The sequence below is a fragment of the Lissotriton vulgaris genome, chromosome 11 (genome assembly GCF_964263255.1).
Source record: "Lissotriton vulgaris chromosome 11, aLisVul1.2, whole genome shotgun sequence".
NCBI lineage: Eukaryota > Metazoa > Chordata > Amphibia > Caudata > Salamandridae > Lissotriton > Lissotriton vulgaris.
The window spans coordinates 229,514,943-229,536,271 of NC_141699.1; positions in this window are offsets into that span (position 1 = coordinate 229,514,943).

A 21,329-nucleotide genomic window follows, 5' to 3' on the forward strand; every position below is an offset into this window, starting at 1 on the left:
GGTACCCAGTGGTGCATGGACTGAGTCTTTCTGTGGGGTCTCTTTAATGTAAACATCATGGAGGGCATGGATGGCATTGGATTGTGGTGATTTTTGTATGTTTTTCGATTTTTTGGGGTGTTCATGGGGACTGGCCATGTGGGTGGGGGCCATTTGAGTGCTGATACAGGCAGGTCCTTGCCATGTGCTGGGAGGCAAGGGGCCATTTTGAATGCAGGCAGTGTTCTCAGGCCTGCACCCATTTTGCCTAGCTTTCATCCATTATGCCCAGTGGTAGTGAGTGGTGCATGGGCCTAGTCTTTCTGTGGGGTGTCTTGAATTTAAACATCATTGAGGGCATGGATGGCATGGGATTGTGCTGATTTTTATGTGTTTTTCGACTTTTTGGGGTGTATAACTGAACTGATTTTCCACTGTCTTCCATTGCTTTTAGGTGCACAAGACTCAAGAGAACCACCAGTGCCAGGAAGAAGTCCTGCAGCGGTGTGTGTGTGCAGCATAACGTCATGCGACGTCGCGTCTGGCCACAGACAACTCTGCAACTCGTGCAACTGCGGCCTGCTGTTCTGACCTCTGAACAAGATGGCCCCAAAACCCAAAAAAAAGTTCCCGTAGCTCCTCTAGCAAGAAAGTTGCCAGTAAGGAGCAGAAGAAGCAAGTTACCAAGGAGACTGGTGTGCCGCCCACCACATTTTTTGGGAATAAAAAAAAAGTACTCCTGCAGCAGCAGCGGGATCTGCTGGGGACCAAGCTGGGAGCAGCACCCCTGCTCCATTGGGCTCAGTGCTACCACCACCACGCCAACTTAAGTCCAAGCCCTTGAGTGCTGCAGAGGTAGCCAGTCTACTTCTTCAATCACCATGAACCAGTGATGTTGGCTCATCGCAAGAAAGTAGCAGCAATGTCCCTCAATCTACACAGGTTGTTGTAACTCATCTGACGAGTGTTGAACAACCACAGACGCAACAACAACCACATGTGCAAGTACAAGCCCAAGTACATGCGGAAGGAGAGGCAGCGCAAGGAGATGCGCAAGCAGAGGTGCATGGAGGGCCACAAGTGCCCATAATAGAATTTCCTCCCGAAGTAGGGGCAAATCAGTAAATCGACATTCAAGCCGAGGCATCTATTGAGGAAGCCACTCCTGATCATTCATTGTCTTCCACATCCCTAGCAAGGAAAAGATCAAGGATGGTGTCTACATCTTCTTCAAGCCCACCTCCTTCTGATGATACAGATCAAACTTGGGAACCACCACTGCCGTCTGAGATTGAGGCACACCATGATCTGACAAAGTTAGCTAAGCGTAAAAGGAAGGTCCCCGAAAGTCTCATAGTTATGGAGTGTGATGACGCTCAACAAGAAGTGGCGTTTACTCCTGCTGATGAAGACTCTCACGACGACGACGCAGTCATCATACACGTCACTCCAGCCTCAGTGGGCATGCAGCAAATAGACATTTTGACCCTATCCCGAAAAGCTGCTGAGCGTGATGATGTTGTCGACGAGGAGGCATTGGGAACACCACCATCATTGGAGTTAACTAGTACACCACCTACCGCTTCCATATTTCTTTCTCGCCAGAAGGGAACTCCATCCACCTCGACCTCAAATAGTGGTGGTGCAAGTGCACAACATAGTAAAGTTTGGCAACACACATCCTCCACTTCATCTTGCATTAGCAGCATGACCACCACCAGTATCGCCTCCTCCGGCCCCCACAGACATTTCAAGTCCGCAGTTTGGGACTTCTTTAGTGTTTTCCCAAAAAAGGAAAACATAGCCATTTGTAGCATTTGTTACCTTGCAGTTAGTCGTGGTAAGTTTGGTACCAACTATGGTACCGGAGGCCAGAGAGGTCATCTTGAGAGACAGCACACTGTCCAATGGTTTGCGCACCTAAAGGAGATCAAGGAAGCCTGAATTGGAAGTCAACAAACTGTATACGTTGATGATTCATCTGATGATGACGAGGAGGAAGAAGCGTCAAACACTTCACTTACACCCAGTACCCCTGTCAGCACACCCCCTGTGAGCCACACTAAGAGTGTGGGAGAGAGTGAGACACCAATGCGAAAAAGTTCATCATCGAGCATAACTGGGTCGAAGAAGTCCTCATCATCCCGTAAAATGGTCCAGCCCACCATTAGAACCATGTTGTTTTCAGAAGCGCCATTTGATCGCAACCACCCACTGACGTGTCTGTATAACACTAGGCTGGCTAAAATGCTAGCTCTGGACCTTCTCCCTTTTTCTTTTGTGGAAGGGGTTGGTTTTCTAGAATAAGTGGCAACGCTCAGCCCTAAATGGAAGGTTCCTAGCCGATTCTCTTTTGCCAGAGTTGCGGTTCCAGCACTACATGAAGATGTGCTGGAGGTGATTGGGGCAGCTTTGCAGAAGAGTGTTATTCACACTATACATCTGACAACAGATATGTGGACCAGTGGCGCAGGCACTGATTACATGTGCATCACTGCCCACTGGGTCTCTTTTTCAGGGGTTAAAGAAAAGCTAAACGCAGGTGTTGACCCGGACAACGTTTTTAAAGCTGCTCGGAAACATGCAGCACTAGCCATGTTTGGCATGGAGAAAAGTCATACAGGAGAAAAAAAATCGAAGGAGTTTAACACAAAGGTCTTTCAATGGCTGTCCCCAAAAAAATGCATGATTGGATATGTTTCCACGGATAATGCCGCCAATGTAGTTAAGGCCATGGAGCTAGGTAAATATTTCAGAGTGCCGTGTTTGGCGCACTGTATAAAACTGGTTGTTAAAAAATTCTTGAGTGAAGAAAGTCCAGTGTGCGAGTTAGTGACCACCTGCCGAAGAATGTGCAACCATTTCAGCCATTCTTTTAAGGCCCGGAAGCATCGGAGGGGCCTGCTACATGAACGTTGAATGCCAGTGAAAGCACTCATCCAGGAGGTGCCAACACGTTGGAACTCAACCTTCTACATGCTTGAGCGTCTGTATGAGCAGTTTACGGTACTCGATCAGTATTTCTTAACACTGGGTACAGCTCAGAAGGACCTGAGGCTAGATGCGGCGCAATGGGAGTTAGTTAAAAGCCTGACAGACATGCTTCATCCTTTTGAGGTCTTCACGCGTGCAGTCAGCAGGGAGGACTGTAATGTGGGAAAAGCTATCCCATTGTTGCGCATGCTGGAGCACCAACTGAAGGCGGTGTCTTCTATGTTTCAAAAAGATGAAGAAAAGCAAGAAGCTTTTGTTTTGGCGGAGAAATTATTACAGCGCCTACTTGGCGATGAACGTCTTCAAATGATCCACTCAGAACAGCATTACATTTGTGCTACTATTCTGGATCCACGCTACAAAAAGGCACTGGCAGGCAGAGCATTCTTTGCTTTTGGTGACGCAGATGTTACAAAGTACAAACATTGGCTAGCTGTGTCAGCCATTAAAAGAGAACGGCAGAAAATTGAAGGAAAAGGAAGTACATCAGCATCAGCAGGCCATCCCCAGTCAAAAGAATCCACTTCTGCACCTGTGGCTGTGGCAGAAGTGACCTTTCAGCCATTAAAGACAACGGCAACCGGATCATCTGCACCAGACACAACAGTAACATTGGGTGAAGAAGAGGATTGGCTAACTAAGCTTGGGTTTGCTTCTCAAAAGGTCCCAGCAAAAAGTACGCAAAGTGGAGGAACCGTGGACAACCTTCAGTCGATGGTGCAGGACTATCTGAATGACTCAACCAAGGTCTATGTTAATGCTGACCCATTGGCGTATTGGCATGGGAAAAAAGAATTGTGGCCAGAGATCTCCAACCTGGCTATAAACTACTTGTCTTGCCCACTCGCAAGCGTGTCTTCTGAACGTGTTTTCAGTACTGCTGGTGGCATTGTAACTTGCAAAAGGACCCGCCTCTCGCCCAAAAATGTGGAGAGGTTAACAATGATCAAGATGAATCAGCACCTCATACCACCAGATTACAAAGTACAAGAATACACGCCGGAAGAAGACGAGGAGGACAGCAACTTAGATGAGGGAATTTCTTCTCTGTTAGGTGACCTACTCCCGCCCGAATTCGCGGAGTATGAGGACAAACTCTTATTCCCTGACACCAAGCCCTGAAAATGAGCCAATGAATCAATAACTTTCTTTTTCGTCCTTATTCACTTTTATTCCTGTGTATCTGTCTTTCTTTGTTTTGCACAGTTAATATAATTAAAGCTTTAATCACCTAATCACAAAAACAAGCCCATTAGCAGAGCTGTCTTCACTTATTTTCTTATTGATTTGAAGGTGCCGCAGTCTGCATTCCTCAGGTTCACAAGTTCACAAGAACATGCTCCTCTATCCTCCTCCTCCAGACTCCTATTTCCCTCAAAGCAGAGGGCTGGATTACGCCCAATGAAGAAAGACTCTGCACTTGTGGGGGTGTTCTACTTCTTTGAGGGAGAGTTGGCGGGTCTTGGGGCATTGCTTGGAAGGTCTAATACCGGATAAAACTGGTTTGGACAAAATCAGACTTGAGAAAGTTTTTGCCTTTTTGCTCACTATCATGTTTTCTGGGGCCTGTTTGGGGGGCTTCCTGGTATTTGTGGGTGGGTTTCAGGGTCTGGGAGCATGCTGGCACAGTCTAATGTTGATTGCATTTGTTTTCTAGGATATCCATGGTGGAAAAGTGGAGTCATGACCTAGTTGCACAGCGCGTTTAGATAGAAGGCCGAAAAATATTGCAAGTATGAGATTTTCCATTTTTGCTTTTTGGCTGTTTGGGGGTGTTGTGCTTTTTTGCGGGTGGGTTGGCAGGTCTTGGGGCATTGCTGGGAAGGTCTAATACCGGATGAAACTGGTTTGGACAATATCAGACTTGAAAACGTTTTTGCCTTTTTGCTCACTATCATGTTTTCGGGGGCCTGTTTTGGGGGCTTCCTGGTGTTTGTGGGTGGGTTTCGGGGTCTGGGAGCACTGCTGGGTATGGATACTTTTGATTGCAAGAGGTTTGAAGCAAATGCATGGTGGCAGAGGGGAGTTAGGGCCTAGCTGCAGAGCGCGCCCGGAGTGATTTTGGAAATTTCCCTGGAAATGACTAAGTCCCCATTTTTGTACATTTGCTTTTTGGCTGTTGGGGGTCTTCTCCTTGTTTTCGCCTGGGTTGACGGCTCTGTGGCCATTGCTGGGAAGGTCTTATACCAGATAAAACTGGTTTGGACCAAATCGGAGGTGAATTTTTTTTGCATTTTTGCTGACTTGCTTGTCTTTGAGTTGCTCTTTGGGGGGTTCTGGGTGTTTGTGGGTGGGTTTTGGGGTCTGAGAGCACTGCTGGCACAGTCTAATTTTGATTGCATTTGCTTTTCAGGAAATCCATGGTGGAAAACGGGAGTTATGACCTAGCTGCACAGCGCGTTAGGACAGAAGGCCGAAAAATATATTAAGTATGAGATTTTCCATTTTTGCTTTTTGGCTGTTTGGGGTTGTTGTGCTTTTTTGCGGGTGGGTTGGCGGATCTTGGGGCATTGCTGGGAAGGTCTAATACCGGATAAAACTGGTTTGGACAAAATCAGACTTGAAAACGTTTTTGCCTTTTTGCTCACTGTCATGTTTTCTGGGGCCTGTTTGGGGGCTTCCTGGTGTTTGTGGGTGGGTTTTGGGGTCAGTGAGCACTGCTGTGTATGGATACTTTTGATTGCAAGAGGTTTGAAGCAAATCCATGGTGGCAGAGGGGAGTTAGGGCCTAGATGCAGAGCGCGCGCGGAGTGATTTTGGAAATTGCCCTGAAAATGTCTAAGTCCCCATTTTTGTACTTTTGCTTTTTGGCTGTTTGGGGGTCTTCTACTAGTTTTCCCCTGGGTTGACAGCTTTGTGGCCATTGCTGGGAAGGTCTAATACCGGATAAAACTGATTTGGACCAAATCGGAGGCGAAATTATTTTCGCGTTTTTGCCGACTTGCTTGTTTTTTAGGTGCTCTTTGCGGGGGTTCCAGGTGTTTGTGGGTGGGTTTTGGGGTCTGGGAGCACTGCTGGCACAGTCTAATTTTGCTTGCATTTGCTTTTCAGGAAATCCATGGTGGAAAACGGGAGTTATGGCCTAGCTGCACAGCGCGTTTGGACAGAATTGAAAGAAGGCCGAAAAATATTGTAAGTATGAGATTTTCCATTTTTGCTTTTTGGCTGTTTGGGGGTGTTGTGCTTTTTTGCGGGTGGGTTAGCGGGTCTTGGGGCATTGCTGGGAAGGTCTAATACCGGATAAAACTGGTTTGGAGAAAATCCATGCGGAAAAGCCTTTTGGCACTTTTTGTAACTTAGGGTTTGTTAGGGTTAGCACTAGCAGCAGGATTGCATGTGTTTCGGGGTGTTCTAGATTTTTGCAACTGAGTTCTGGGGTCTTAGAGCACTCGTGGGAATGTGTAATTTTGGTTGCAAGTGATTTGAAAGAAAATCCATGGTGGGAAAGGGGGGGATTTGGCATAGTTAAAGAAAGCGTTTGCCACTATTCTTAACTTAGGGCTCGTTAGGGTTAGCAGTATTTGTATTGCATGTGTTTGGGCGGGGGGCTGTTTGTGGGGGGGTTTGCGAGTCTTGAAGCGATGCTGGGTATGGATACTTTTGCTTGCTTGCAAGTGGTTTGAATACAATCCACGGTGGGTAAGGGGATTTGGTCCTACTTTTACTTTCAAAGTACGTTTTGTCATCAGTTTTCTACTAGGCCTCGTTTTTTGAGATCTGATTGGGGGTCTTCTACATTTTTGCCACTGGCTTTAGTTAGGGTCTGGGTGGGAACACTGCTGGGAAGGTCTAATTTTGTTCTAAAACACAGTTTACAGTACACCTAGCTTGAGGGGAGAGATCCTCTAAATTAATTTGCCCATACTTATTTATGCTTCAAAAGGATACACAGACAGAGTACGCACTTTCAAAAATATTGTACTGTCTATTCGGAAACTCAAAGTGTGACTTTTTGCACTACACAGCGTACATACCTTATATTTATTTGTCAGTGGTGTTCTAATATCACTTCCTGTTTTTCCATCAATATTTACAGGCCGGGTTTCAGTCTGTGCAATGGGAAAAAAAGGTTGAAGTCAGGCTTCACATTAGCGAGCCGCAATTCAGCATCCGCCAGGCAGGCAGTGGACAGGGTGTCTTCTGGTCACCAACATTGATGGACGGAGCGTCAGCTGGAATGGAGGAGTCCCGCTAATAAGAGGAATGGTTTGATGCATGCAACTTACCAAATTCTACAGGGCAACTACAACAACATATAGATACAGTATCCATTCTTTTCTAATTATCTTTAAAGTAATGTTATTGCTGTGAACTTTTATGAGTGTGAGTCTGCATTTCTTGGATCTTTGCTTTTAAATTCATCCCTACAGCCTTTCTATAGGTTTTACTTCTGCTATTTTTTAAACCTAATTTAATGTAAGAAGTGTTTCCCTGAATGCAGAGATAGGCAAGTGAAAAAGTTGCAGCCCTGTACTGTCGCATTCTGTCATTCACGGTTGTCGAAAGTACTACTTACTTTTCAGTAACCATGCATGCAGTAGTCCATGCACTTCCTTTATGTCACTTAAAAGATTTATGGTTAGCTTTGTACCCAAAGATTTCTTTATCTTCGATTATTGTTTGTCCATGCTGTGCTTTTTTTTTTTCTCTCAACAAAACTTTCCCAAAATCCCCCATTCCCATCCAATTTCCAAACCCTAACCCTCTTCCCCCGGGATGTGTGGTTTTGATTGATGTGTGACTAAATGACAGCAATAATTCCACACACTTGCTGGGGAGGATAAGGTCATAGCAACAGGCTGGTGAAGGAATCCGAGGATATATTCTATTGTTACTCAGCTTGACACTCAGTCACTATTGGAAAAGGAAAGCAGATTTTCATGTGCGCCATCAACTTGATAGGTCATCACGATTAGAACATCCTCCTCCTAGACGTGGCAAATTATGTGTCCTTCACCTTGGGTACTATTTCTTGTAGTAGTAGCCAATGTCAAAGAAATTCAACGCAAGTACTAGTTATACTTTCAATACTTTACCATTTGTTAGGCTACATTGTGGCACTGTTCTAGTGTACTGTCACCTGCTATATTCTCTATCGTACCGTTCTAATGCTACGGTAAGGACAAACAAGGTTTCATTTCCTTTTTTTTCAGATGCTGCAACTGCCACTGTGTAACACCACTAGTACCAACGCAATGATGACATTTCATCCGTCCATGATTGCCAACCTTAATCGCCATTTGCCGTGCAGCCAGCCCTGTGCCTAGCCCTATTTCCCAACACAAATTACAGGTAAGATAAGCGTTTGGGGGGAGGAAGTATAATGGAGTATTAGGAGAGACGAGAGACTGACGCTAGTACTAGTAAAGTCCTAGGACTATTTGTTAGACCTGTCTGCTTCTGGGAAGACTCTAACCACCATGATTTATTTTTGTCCCCCTTAGCCTCCCAGAGTTTCTATTTTTATTTTTACATGTGTCCATCAGGAATTTTTAATGCTGTCAGGGGGTTAGGTGTTCCTTGGCGATGACGCCATTTTTCCCTCATAACTTGTGAGGCCTAGTCATCCCCCTTGAAAATCTAGGGATCTCCAGAGATCTAAAATGGTGTCCACCAACTGCCATAACGGACACTACTGGAGGACAGGTCCATAGGGTAACATTAGGGAACTTTCTGGAATTAACTAGAGACTTCTGCCGGTCTCAGGCCACCCTATATAAGGCCAGTGACCAGCAGCCATTTTGTGCTGACCCCAGAGTAGAGGAGTGAGGCAGTGGTGAGAGGAGGTGGACACACTGAGAGCAGCTAGTTGGTCACTGAGGCTGACAGTTACTTCAGAAGATTGTTCCCCCTTCAGCCTTTGACCGATCCCTCTCTCAAGACAACAACTACTGACAAAGAAATCGAGCTACTTGAGGAAGTAGTCTCTCCTATCTTGGAACCCCATTAAATCCTCTCAGGATACCCTTAACTGAAGATATTCCTGGCTGCCCCTATCCAGCGCTGTGCTTAGCGGTGTTGTGGAGCAGCTGAAGTGAAGGCGGGTGTCTGTGGCACCCTGGCGACCTGAGGAGCGAGGGCGCCGTGTGTGGACATCCTTCCTGTGAGGCCAAAGTGAGAAGTGTCTGGGGGGAAGCAGCGGCGCTGCTCCGATCGGCATCGGGACCCCGGGGGCACCGGCCGCGTCAAGTGAGGAGGTAGGCGCTTCCGCGCATGACCAGCGTGTAAACGCTTCTGTGGAGGCAGGAGGGGCCTAGGATCGAGCAGGCCCAGAGGAGACAGAGCAGCGTCTCCGTGGAGAACGACGTCCTCCCTGGGAGCCAGCGCGCAGAAGCGGAAGGAGAGTGAGCGCGACCGCGCATGCCCAGCTGAGCAGTGCCGACTGAGGAGAGCCGATCGCGTCGGAGCTTCCGGTAGCCGTTCCCCCATCCTGAGGAGGCAGAAGCGCCACAGCGGACGTTACAGTAAGGAGCCTGGGGGCCAGGGAAGCCTCCCTCGACCTTTCCCAACCGCCGACTGCTGCCAGGCTTCAGCGCGAGTGTGGAGAGCACTCGCATCACACCCAGAATCCTACAAGTAAGCCGGGTAGTGTGGGGACGGGAGGCAGCAGCACCGGGGGAAGGAGACAAGACGGTGGGGCTGCAACTAGGACATAGACTGAACTGCACAAGGAAGCCTAAATGGAGAAAACGGGCTAGTGTTCAGCCTAATCCTAACTAAAGTATCCCATAAGTAACTGGAGCAAAGAGGAGGAAGCGGTGTAGGGAATTACAGGGTTCCTGGGGAAAAACCCTTGCAGTTTCTTGGTAAATTGGAGAAGTAGATCTCCTATTAGTCATGTGTGCTTTTAAATTAGAGTGAGAGGAACCTGGCTAATATTGTTGTGTCTCCCCTTTTAGTCACATTACGGGTTGGTAGTGCTGTGAAGATCTATAACCAGGTCTTGCTGTTGAGTTGAGCAGTGCTTAAGAGCTGTGGGGTAATGTACCTGTTAATGAACCTTTAAAAACGTGTTGCACTGTCAGACTGCATCTTCCTTTCTGTAAGCTTTATTGGTGAAGTATTGTGACATGGTGTATTAATGTAAAGTAACCCCACAGAGTGTGAAGCTAATGAGATTCTCTTAACCAACCAAAGAGTTACCTTTATTCATTACTGAATCTTTGACAAAAGAATGTGGTTTACTGACCTTTTTCCACAGCAGGAAGAGTGAAAAGTAATTTCTCAAAGCAAAAGTGTAATGTTTACTCCTGAAAGAAACTAATGTTGTATCTTGTATAACTTGAATCCAAAGAGACATATTATTTTTATAAAAGGTAACGGTATTTTTCCAAACAGAGGTGTTGTGTCTTTATTTTAGTGGTTCATCACTGTGTTACTGTGAGTGAGACTTGTAAGTACTTAGCCAACGCCTTGAGTTAGCTGTAGACCACTACTGTGCCAAGCTACCATATGTAGGCTTGGGTAATCTAGGTCCAACATAATTGGTGTTTCAGTGGTGGGATAGCGGATTTGTACTTACACTCACTTATTAGTAACGCAGTGCCAACCACGAGACCTCACCTGGAGTTTTCTCCCTGCGGCCCTCCTAATTTACATTTTTGATTTTTCTAAATTTACTTCTGGCGGTGGGTGGAGGTTGACCTCAGGTCACTTTGTGGATTTCTCCTGTGTAGCATTGTATACTTCAAATAGAAATGGAGATAAATGTGGAAGAGCTAGACAATTATACTGTGACCCAATTGAAGGAATGGTGTCAGCAGCAGGGGGTGTTTTTCAAGAAAGGCGCCAGAAAAGTTGAGCTGCTGACCAGTATCCGGGCATGGGTAGAGGCTCATTCGGGGAGGAGGTAGATCCTGAAGAGAGTGACAAGGACACTGTCCTAGAGACCGCAACACTGTACCAGGCGGGAGGGGAGAACCTTGTAACAGGTCCTAGAACACCTTCCAGGGTGGGCAGTAGCGTGTCAGAGAGGGGCCTGACCGACGCCGAGTTAGAAGATAGGAGGGAGGAGAGGAGGATGAGAATAGAACTAGCCAGGATGGACATGGTGAGGGAGGAAAAGAGGTTGGAGCATGAGCGGACCATCAAGGAGATGGATTTGCAAGCCCTAAACTTACGTACCCCCAAACCAGAGAATGGTGGCAGCGATATCCAGACCAACACCAGGAAACCTAGACCGTACCTACCAAAAGATATTATGGCTTGTTATGTACCCAGTGACGACATTGCTAAATGGCTAGCCGCCTACGAGGTCTCGCTGAGGGCCCATGGGATTCTGGAAGTCCACTGGGGAGGTGGGTTATACAAATACATGCCCCCCACTGGCAGGGATACTTTGTTGGCCCTTGACCAGAGTGAACAGACCTACTATCCGGCTATGAAATCAGCGCTGCTCAAGAAGTTTGGGTTGACCCCTGAAAAATATAGGCAAAAGTTCCGGGGCAGCTACAAGCTGGGCACACAAAAATGGGTAGATTTCTTGGACTACTCCAGGAAGGCCCTGGAGGGTTGGGTAAGAGGCAGCGAAGTAGGAGACTATGAGGGACTATATGACCTCATACTCAAGGAACACCTACTTGAGAAGTGTCTTCCCGAACTAAGACAGCATCTGGTGGACAGCAAGCTGACCAGCCCCAGGAAGCTTGCTGAGGAGGCGGACATCTGGGTTAGTACCGGGTGTCGACTAAGGGGACTGGAGGGAATTCCCAGAAGCAAGGACAGGGCGCCCCCCAGAAGAAAGAGGGAGGGGAAACTAAGAGGGAGTTCTCAAAAGGGCCACAAAATACTTCGCAAGGAAGGGGCAGAGGATTCATCCCCAAGAGTAACCCCCCTCGCAACCCTACCCCTGGCCAAAGCCAGCAGCCAAGGGTTGTTCATTGTTTTGAGTGTGGTGGTGTGGGACACTATAAAGGAGATGTGAGATGCCCAAAAAGACCACCCCCTCCCACTGGAGGAAAAGCCCCGGGAATCACTAGTGTAGTGCTCGGGGAGGAGATGCCTTTGGTTAATGGGGGGGAGCGGGCGGGTGTCACCTTAGTGTCCCTGGGAGATAAGGAGATGGTTCCCAAGACCCAGCTGCCCTCTAACACTACTAAGTATGAGCAGTGGGTCACCATCAATGGCCGTAGGGGGGAGGCTCTGAGAGACACAGGAGCCAGCATGACTATGGTAAGGAGTCAGCTGGTGTCTCCAGAGCAGGTCATCCCAGATGTACTCCATCCCGCCGTAATGGCTGACGGCAGATTGGGCCACTACCCTGTGGCTGAGGTTCCCTTTGAGTGGGGAGGGGTTGCAGGTCCACTTCGAGTTGCCGTAAGCCCTGCCGTGCCTGTTGACTGCCTGTTAGGGAATGATATGGAGCACAATGCTTGGAGGAGGGTGGAGTACCAGACTCACTCTGCGATACTGGGACCCCCTGACTGGACTTGTGTCAGCACAAGGTCAGCGACTGCCCGAAGGGGAAGTTTGCTTACGCTGGAGCCTGGAACAATGGCCCAGCCGGCTGCCAGAGAGGAGAAGGACAAGAGGCCGGAGGACCCTGCCTCGACATCTCCACCTCGTGAGACAGCTGGACCACCTGCGGAGGTGGATCTGGAGTCCACAGGGGAGAATGTTGCTTCCCTGGAAAACCTACCCATCCCAACTGAATGGCATGTGGAGGGAGGTCCTTCCCGGGAAGAATTCTGTGAAGCTCAGAAAGAGTGTCCTACTCTCGAGGGGCTGCGGCAACAGGCCAACGCCCAGGCAGCGGGAAACATTGAAGGGAGCTACCGGATTTACTGGGAGGATGGACTCCTCTACAGTGAGCCCAAGGCACCTGGCCACGGTTCAGCCAGAGCCTTGGTGGTCCCTCAATGCTTTAGAGCCTTTCTACTGGAACTGGCTCATGAGATACCATTGGCAGGACATCTAGGACAGGACAAGACCTTTGCCCGGCTTGTCCCCCACTTCTACTGGCCTCGAATGAAAGTGGCGTCTGATACATATTGTCGGACGTGTGTGTCCTGCCAAGCTAGTGGGAAAACAGGAGTGAAGCTTAAAGCTCCCCTGGAACCACTACCTGTCGTTAGCATCCCCTTTGAGAGGGTGGGCATCGACATTGTAGGGCCATTGGATCCACCAACTTCAGCTGGTCACCGGTTCATACTGGTTTTGGTAGATCATGCCACACGGTACCCAGAGGCAATACCTCTGAGGACCATCACTGCACCTGTGGTGGCAAGGGCCCTGATGGGGATCTTTACCCGAGTGGGTTTCCCCAAGGAGGTTGTGTCCGACAGGGGGACTAACTTCCTTTCAGCCTACATGCGGGCTATGTGGAAGGAGTGCGGAGTTACCTATCGGTTTACCACTCCTTATCACCCACAAACCAATGGTCTTGTGGAAAGGTTTAACAAAACCTTGAAAGGTATGATACGGAGTCTACCTGAGAGCCTGCGGAGGAAATGGGACATCCTCCTACCCTGTCTCTTGTTTTCTTACAGGGAAGTGCCACAAAAGGGAGTGGGCTTCAGCCCCTTTGAACTTTTGTACGGGCACCCTGTACGAGGACCTCTCAGCCTGGTGAAAGACGGATGGGAACGGACTCCCAGGAAGCTTCCCCAGGACGTGGTGAGCTACATGCTGGCCTTCCGAAGCCAAGTTGTGGAAGCAAGCTTCAGACAACTTGGAGGCCAGCCAAGCAGTTATGAAAGAGTGGTATGACCACAACGCTCACCCAGTGGAACTGGAGCCTGGACAGAAGGTGTGGGTGATGGAACCTGGAGAGCTAAATGCCCTCCAGGACCGTTGGACAGGCCCCTTTGAGGTGTTGGAAAAGAAGGGGAAGTCCACCTACTTGGTGGATCTTAAGGCCCCGAGGCAGCCCCACAGGGTGCTGCATGCCAATCGCCTCAAGCCACATCATGAGAGGCCCGCGGTTGTCTTAATGATGGTAACCGATGGAGCAGAGGAAGAAGAAAGCGAACCTCTCCCTGATCTTCTCTCCTCCCAAGAAAAGGATGGGTCGGTGGAGGGAGTAATTCTCTCGCCATCCCTAACTCCTGAACAGCAGAGTGATTGCCGCCAGATACTGGAGCAATTCTCTTCTCTGTTCTCCCTTGTCCCGGGTAGGACCCACCTGTGTACCCATGACGTGGACACAGGAGACAGCCCACCTGTGAAGTCTAAAATCTACCGGCTGTCGGACAAGGTGAAGGCTAGCATCAAGAGTGAAGTCGCCAAGATGCTGGAGCTGGGAGTGATTGAACCTTCTGGAAGCCCTTGGTCTAGCCCGGTGGTTTTGGTACCAAAGGCTGCCCCACCAGGCACCACACCTGAATTGAGATTCTGTGTGGACTACCGAGGCTTGAACTCAGTGACCAAAACTGATGCACATCCTATCCCACGGGCGGATGAGCTTATTGACCGGCTGGGAGCTGCTCAATACTTAAGTACCTTTGACCTAACTTCAGGGTACTGGCAGATTTCCCTTACCGAGGAGGCGAAGGAAAGGTCAGCCTTCTCTACACCTGAGGGACACTACCAATTTCGTGTGATGCCCTTTGGGCTCAAGAATGCCTCTGCCACTTTTCAGCGGCTGGTGAACAGGGTCCTTTCTGGAATGGAAGCTTTTTCTGCTGCATACCTGGACGACATTGCTGTCTTCAGTAGCAGCTGGGAGGACCATTTGCAGCATCTGCAAGCTGTTCTTCATGCCCTGCAACAGGCTGGATTGACAATCAAGGCCAGCAAGTGTCAGATCGGACAGGGGTCGGTGGTGTACCTAGGTCACTTGGTGGGCAGAGGGACGGTGCAGCCCCTCCAGGCAAAGATTGAGGCTATCATCGCCTGGGAGCCCCCCAAGACTCAAACAGAGGTCCGAGCCTTCCTGGGCCTCACTGGATACTACCGTCGCTTCGTGAAGGGGTATGGCACTATCGTGGCCCCCCTCACTGAGCTTACTTCCAAGAAGCAACCCCGACGGGTAGTCTGGACGGAGGCTTGCCAGCGAGCCTTCATGACCTTGAAACAAGCATTGTGTTCCGCTCCCATTCTCAAGGCCCCTGATTTTGCTAGAGAATTCATTGTCCAAACAGATGCGTCAGAACATGGCATTGGGGCAGTGTTATCGCAGCTAAATGATGAGGGCTTGGATCAACCCGTGGTCTTCCTGTCCAGAAGACTACTCCCCAGGGAAAGGAGGTGGAGTACAATTGAGAGAGAAGCCTTTGCGGTGGTTTGGGCTCTGAAGAAGCTGCGACCATACCTGTTTGGTTCGCACTTCCTAGTTCAGACTGACCATCGCCCCCTTCGTTGGCTGATGCAAATGAAGGGGGAGAATCCCAAGTTGCTAAGGTGGTCCATCTCCCTACAGGGAATGGACTTTAGGGTGGAACACCGACCTGGGGCGGACCATGCCAACGCAGACGGTCTATCCAGGTATTTCCGCCTTAGTGATGAGGACTCCCAAGGGGTTGGGTAGTTCTCCCCACTTTCAGCTGGGGGGGACGCGTGTTAGACCTGTCTGCTTCTGGGAAGACTCTAACCACCATGATTTATTTTTGTCCCCCTTAGCCTCCCAGAGTTTCTATTTTTATTTTTACATGTGTCCATCAGGAATTTTTAATGCTGTCAGGGGGTTAGGTGTTCCTTGGCGATGACGCCATTTTTCCCTCATAACTTGTGAGGCCTAGTCATCCCCCTTGAAAATCTAGGGATCTCCAGAGATCTAAAATGGTGTCCACCAACTGCCATAACGGACACTACTGGAGGACAGGTCCATAGGGTAACATTAGGGAACTTTCTGGAATTAACTAGAGACTTCTGCAGGTCTCAGGCCACCCTATATAAGGCCAGTGACCAGCAGCCATTTTGTGCTGACCCCAGAGTAGAGGAGTGAGGCAGTGGTGAGAGGAGGTGGACACACTGAGAGCAGCTAGTTGGTCACTGAGGCTGACAGTTACTTCAGAAGATTGTTCCCCCTTCAGCCTTTGACCGATCCCTCTCTCAAGACAACAACTACTGACAAAGAAATCGAGCTACTTGAGGAAGCAGTCTCTCCTATCTTGGAACCCCATTAAATCCTCTCAGGATACCCTTAACTGAAGATATTCCTGGCTGCCCCTATCCAGCGCTGTGCTTACCGGTGTTGTGGAGCAGCTGAAGTGAAGGCGGGTGTCTGTGGCACCCTGGCGACCTGAGGAGCGAGGGCGCCGTGTGTGGACATCCTTCCTGTGAGGCCAAAGTGAGAAGTGTCTGGGGGGAAGCAGCGGCGCTGCTCCGATCGGCATCGGGACCCCGGGGGCACCGGCCGCGTCAAGTGAGGAGGTAGGCGCTTCCGCGCATGACCAGGGTGTAAACGCTTCTGTGGAGGCAGGAGGGGCCTAGGATCGAGCAGGCCCAGAGGAGACAGAGCAGCGTCTCCGTGGAGAACGACGTCCTCCCTGGGAGCCAGCGCGCAGAAGCGGAAGGAGAGTGAGCGCGACCGCGCATGCCCAGCTGAGCAGTGCCGACTGAGGAGAGCCGATCGCGTCGGAGCTTCCGGTAGCCGTTCCCCCATCCTGAGGAGGCAGAAGCGCCACAGCGGACGTTACAGTAAGGAGCCTGGGGGCCAGGGAAGCCTCCCTCGACCTTTCCCAACCGCCGACTGCTGCCAGGCTTCAGCGCGAGTGGGGAGAGCACTCGCATCACACCCAGAATCCTACAAGTAAGCCGGGTAGTGTGGGGACGGGAGGCAGCAGCACCGGGGGAAGGAGACAAGACGGTGGGGCTGCAACTAGGACATAGACTGAACTGCACAAGGAAGCCTAAATGGAGAAAACGGGCTAGTGTTCAGCCTAATCCTAACTAAAGTATCCCATAAGTAACTGGAGCAAAGAGGAGGAAGCGGTGTAGGGAATTACAGGGTTCCTGGGGAAAAACCCTTGCAGTTTCTTGGTAAATTGGAGAAGTAGATCTCCTATTAGTCATGTGTGCTTTTAAATTAGAGTGAGAGGAACCTGGCTAATATTGTTGTGTCTCCCCTTTTAGTCACATTACGGGTTGGTAGTGCTGTGAAGATCTATAACCAGGTCTTGCTGTTGAGTTGAGCAGTGCTTAAGAGCTGTGGGGTAATGTACCTGTTAATGAACCTTTAAAAACGTGTTGCACTGTCAGACTGCATCTTCCTTTCTGTAAGCTTTATTGGTGAAGTATTGTGACATGGTGTATTAATGTAAAGTAACCCCACAGAGTGTGAAGCTAATGAGATTCTCTTAACCAACCAAAGAGTTACCTTTATTCATTACTGAATCTTTGACAAAAGAATGTGGTTTACTGACCTTTTTCCACAGCAGGAAGAGTGAAAAGTAATTTCTCAAAGCAAAAGTGTAATGTTTACTCCTGAAAGAAACTAATGTTGTATCTTGTATAACTTGAATCCAAAGAGACATATTATTTTTATAAAAGGTAACGGTATTTTTCCAAACAGAGGTGTTGTGTCTTTATTTTAGTGGTTCATCACTGTGTTACTGTGAGTGAGACTTGTAAGTACTTAGCCAACGCCTTGAGTTAGCTGTAGACCACTACTGTGCCAAGCTACCATATGTAGGCTTGGGTAATCTAGGTCCAACACTATTGAATTCACTTACTCTGTGAGAGGCACTTAGTTTTGAAAACATTTGGGCAATTATTACACAACTTGAATCAAGATACCAAGTTTCACGAAAACAAACTTACTGTTAAACCCCCACCCACCAGCCTCAAAAGCAGTAAAAAAAACACGTATCCTAAGATAAATTATATTTATATCCCTGACAAAAATAATCTCCCACAAAACCCAACCCACCCCCACTCCCTAACCCCAACGAATGTCTGTGAAAAGTCCAAAAAAGTGAAAAAACCCAACTCCCTATTCCCACCCCCCAGAAGTCTTTTAAAAAGGGGCAAGGGACAGTTTCCTCCTACTGCTGGCTGCTGCTGTTGACTTTCCAGGCCAGGTCGGAATGCTCCTTGCGGAGGGTCTTGAGCAGGGTTTTCGTGTTGAACAGCTCCTGCTCGAGGTAGGAAACCCTCAGGGAAAGGCGGTGCATCCGTTTTTTGCAACTGCTTACAATGATGCGTGACTCAAACCCTGCGCCTGCTTGAAGCAGACGTACGGCTTGACGCAGCATTGGGAGATAGGGCACCCCAGAGCATTGCTGGAGCTGCACCATTGTTGCGACGCAACTCCAACAATGCGCCGCCTTTACGGCACAGATGAGTAACGCTTCGGTGACGTTTTGGACCCACGGCGCACCATGGGTGGTGGTGGCGTGGCGCACAATTACTGGCACATTCCTGCTACTTTGCAGGGATGCGCCGGTAATTAAAAATCTGACCCTTAGTGTCTAGCATTACGCAGTTCTTTAAACTACACTCATACATAATTTCACAGGCCAATTAAAGGAACACAAAATCGAAAACAAATAAGCATAGTAGCAACCCTACTGAGAAGGAGAGCAGTGCACCTGAAATGCACAGAAGATTTTGAAATATAATTTACCTACAATGCAATCAGCAGCATTATTGCTCTTGGTAACAAACAAAAATTTGCAATATAATAACACACAGAGCAGGAGAAAAGAGAGTAGTAAAGAAATAGCTACTACTACTCACCAAGCCCGGGGATCTCAAGGCCGAGCAGGTTGAGCAGATCGCGTTCCCGGTCCTGGAGATCCGTCCAACGGTGGGTGGCCTGGTTGTAGGTGCGCCGGACCCGAGAGTGTTGGTACATTGCCCGGCACACCTTCTCCCACTGCTTCCAGCGCTCCTGGATCCCGTAGCCGCTAGCGATCCTGCCGCCTGCCATGATGGTCCTGGGGAGGCGGCACTGAACATAAAAAACTAGTGCGGCCACCTCCTCCGCGCTGAAGATCTCCCGGGCTGTGACCTGCTCCCCCCACAAACGCCCGCACGGGAGCCGGGCACGGGTTGCGGGACCCTTCCCCTTCTCAGGATGCTTCCCGGCTACCTTTACCATGGTCTGGGCAGAAAGGAAGCTAAATAATAAAGAAGAAATAGAATAGGGAAGAAGAAAAGAAAAGAGTTTAAAAAAGTAGTTTAAAATGAACCAAAAGTAGCAGAAAACACAAACATATAGAGCTAGAAAAATAGAGGGATAGATAATAAGTAAAATAGATTTAAAAACAACTTCAAACGAACAAAGGATGCCAGAGATTCAGAGAGGATACAGAAAGCATGCCCAGAACCATAGCAATGAATGAGAAACAAGATGGCCGCGCCCGTTCACGACCGAGTGGGTAAGTTCGCACGAGATTTTCCCCGCGATCACACGCAAAATTGTACTAGCGAGCCGCACACTTTGCGAGATTACACATCGCGCCCGGATTTGGAAATACGTCATGCAAACAAGATGGCCGTGCCCGTGAACGACCGTGAGGGTAACTTTGCGCAATTGCACTACAAGCGGCTCACTAAAACGCACAAAACCTTGCGAGCTAACACGCCGCAAAAAACAAATTGCATATTCGCACGAATTTGCGGCTTCCGAATTCAATCTCGCGCGAATTTGCACCCCGCGAATCCCGCGAAATTGCAGAAAAACGAATTTTGCAAAACTGAAAGCACTCAGCAGGTGCAAAAGTTCAAATTCATCATTAGTAACCATTCCCTATAGTGCTTCCTGAGGGGCCCCTCCAGAGTTCAGTTGCCTACTTGCAACTATTCTATGACCCTGCTCTGACCCTCACAGCTAGCTCATAGAATAGCAACAAGTAGGCCACAAAGGTCCTGGGAAAAAAATTGCACTGCAACAGAAAGCAAATTACACATAAGGAAGCAGGTGCCAGACTGGAAGTTTAAATTCAGTGACACATTAATCAACCCCAAATGAATTCATGTCAGTTGAAGCAGGGCAGGTGTGCTTGCTTTTTCCCCCATAATCTACAGTGAAGAACCAGAGGGTGGCAGTGAATCCAGTGATGTACCAGAGGGTGGCATGGGTGAACCAGAGGGTGGCAGTGGTGAAACAGAGGGTGCTGTGAACCTGTGATGATGAACAAGACGTAGAAACAACATAGTCGCGACCGTTGCGAGCCGACAAGTAAGTTCGCAATTGTGAACTGGTGCAAAACCCTTGCAAACTGGCAGAAACCCTTGCGAACACACAAAAAAAAATCCACAAATTCGCGGATTTTGCGGATTGCGAATTCGCGAATACGCAAATTTGTGAACGCCAGATTCGCAAAATTCGCCCATGCTTAATCATTAGTCATGGACTATACTTTAATTGTATTTGTCCCACAATAAATTGAAATTCTGTTGACACATACATGGACTCAGCACATGGCAACTAGTCAGCTATTCAAATATGAGCAAGCCATTCTTTCAGCAGAGAATATTTCAGTTAAGACATGTAATACTCTCATTCCCACAACCCTGCTTCCTGTTCCAAAGAAAGGTTGAAAAGATGTCAACTGTTGAAAGGAGGGTGAAGGTAATGAAAGGGAACATGATTGTGTTGCAGTTACTGAATTATGTACTAAACCAAGACCAGATATTACAGAAATTACTTTAGAAATGGATGATCTTACTTTATTTGTTGATGGGTCTGGTTTGAGAGGCCAATATGGAGCATTGGAGGCTGATGATGCACTATGTTCCATTTTGAAAATGTTTTAAACATCCTATGTGCTGAATATAACCTCAGCACAAGTGGCAGATTTAGTTGCATTGACAAGAGATTACTGCCTGTCAGAAAATGTAAACGTGACAATCTATACAGACTTCCAGTATGGTTTTGGTGTGGTGCATGATTTGGGCCAACTGTGGTCCCAGAGAGTTTGTCTTCTTGAGCTCCCATGAAGAAGAGTCTTTATATATGTGATTGTTTGAAAGCAATAGAGCAACCACAAGAAATTGCTGTAGTCAAGTATGCTCAGAAGACTTGGAAATATTTGATTACTCTTGGAAATAACTATGCTTATCGAGTAGCCAGATATCGTACACTTGCAGATGATGCAGTGTTTCAAGAAACTGAAAAGGATGAATCAAGAATAAATGATATACAAAATGCAGAAAATGTGAATTGATTATTATAGGTTCAATTCAAATGTCTTCAATTGTGTAGAGAGACCTTCAAGAGAATGCTACAGACAATGAGAAAAGGAGATATAAAATCACTGGGTACAAGAAAAATCATCAGGATTTGTATGTTACCTCTGAAAACACATACATACTTCCAGATGTTATGTTATATCCTATTGCAAGATATTTCCATGGTCAGTTTAATTAAAGGGGTGAGATTCAATGATTCACACTTTTATAAAAGTTTGGAAAAACATACTGTGAGACGGCAATTCTGACCATCTAATCCACCTGGATTTGTTAATATT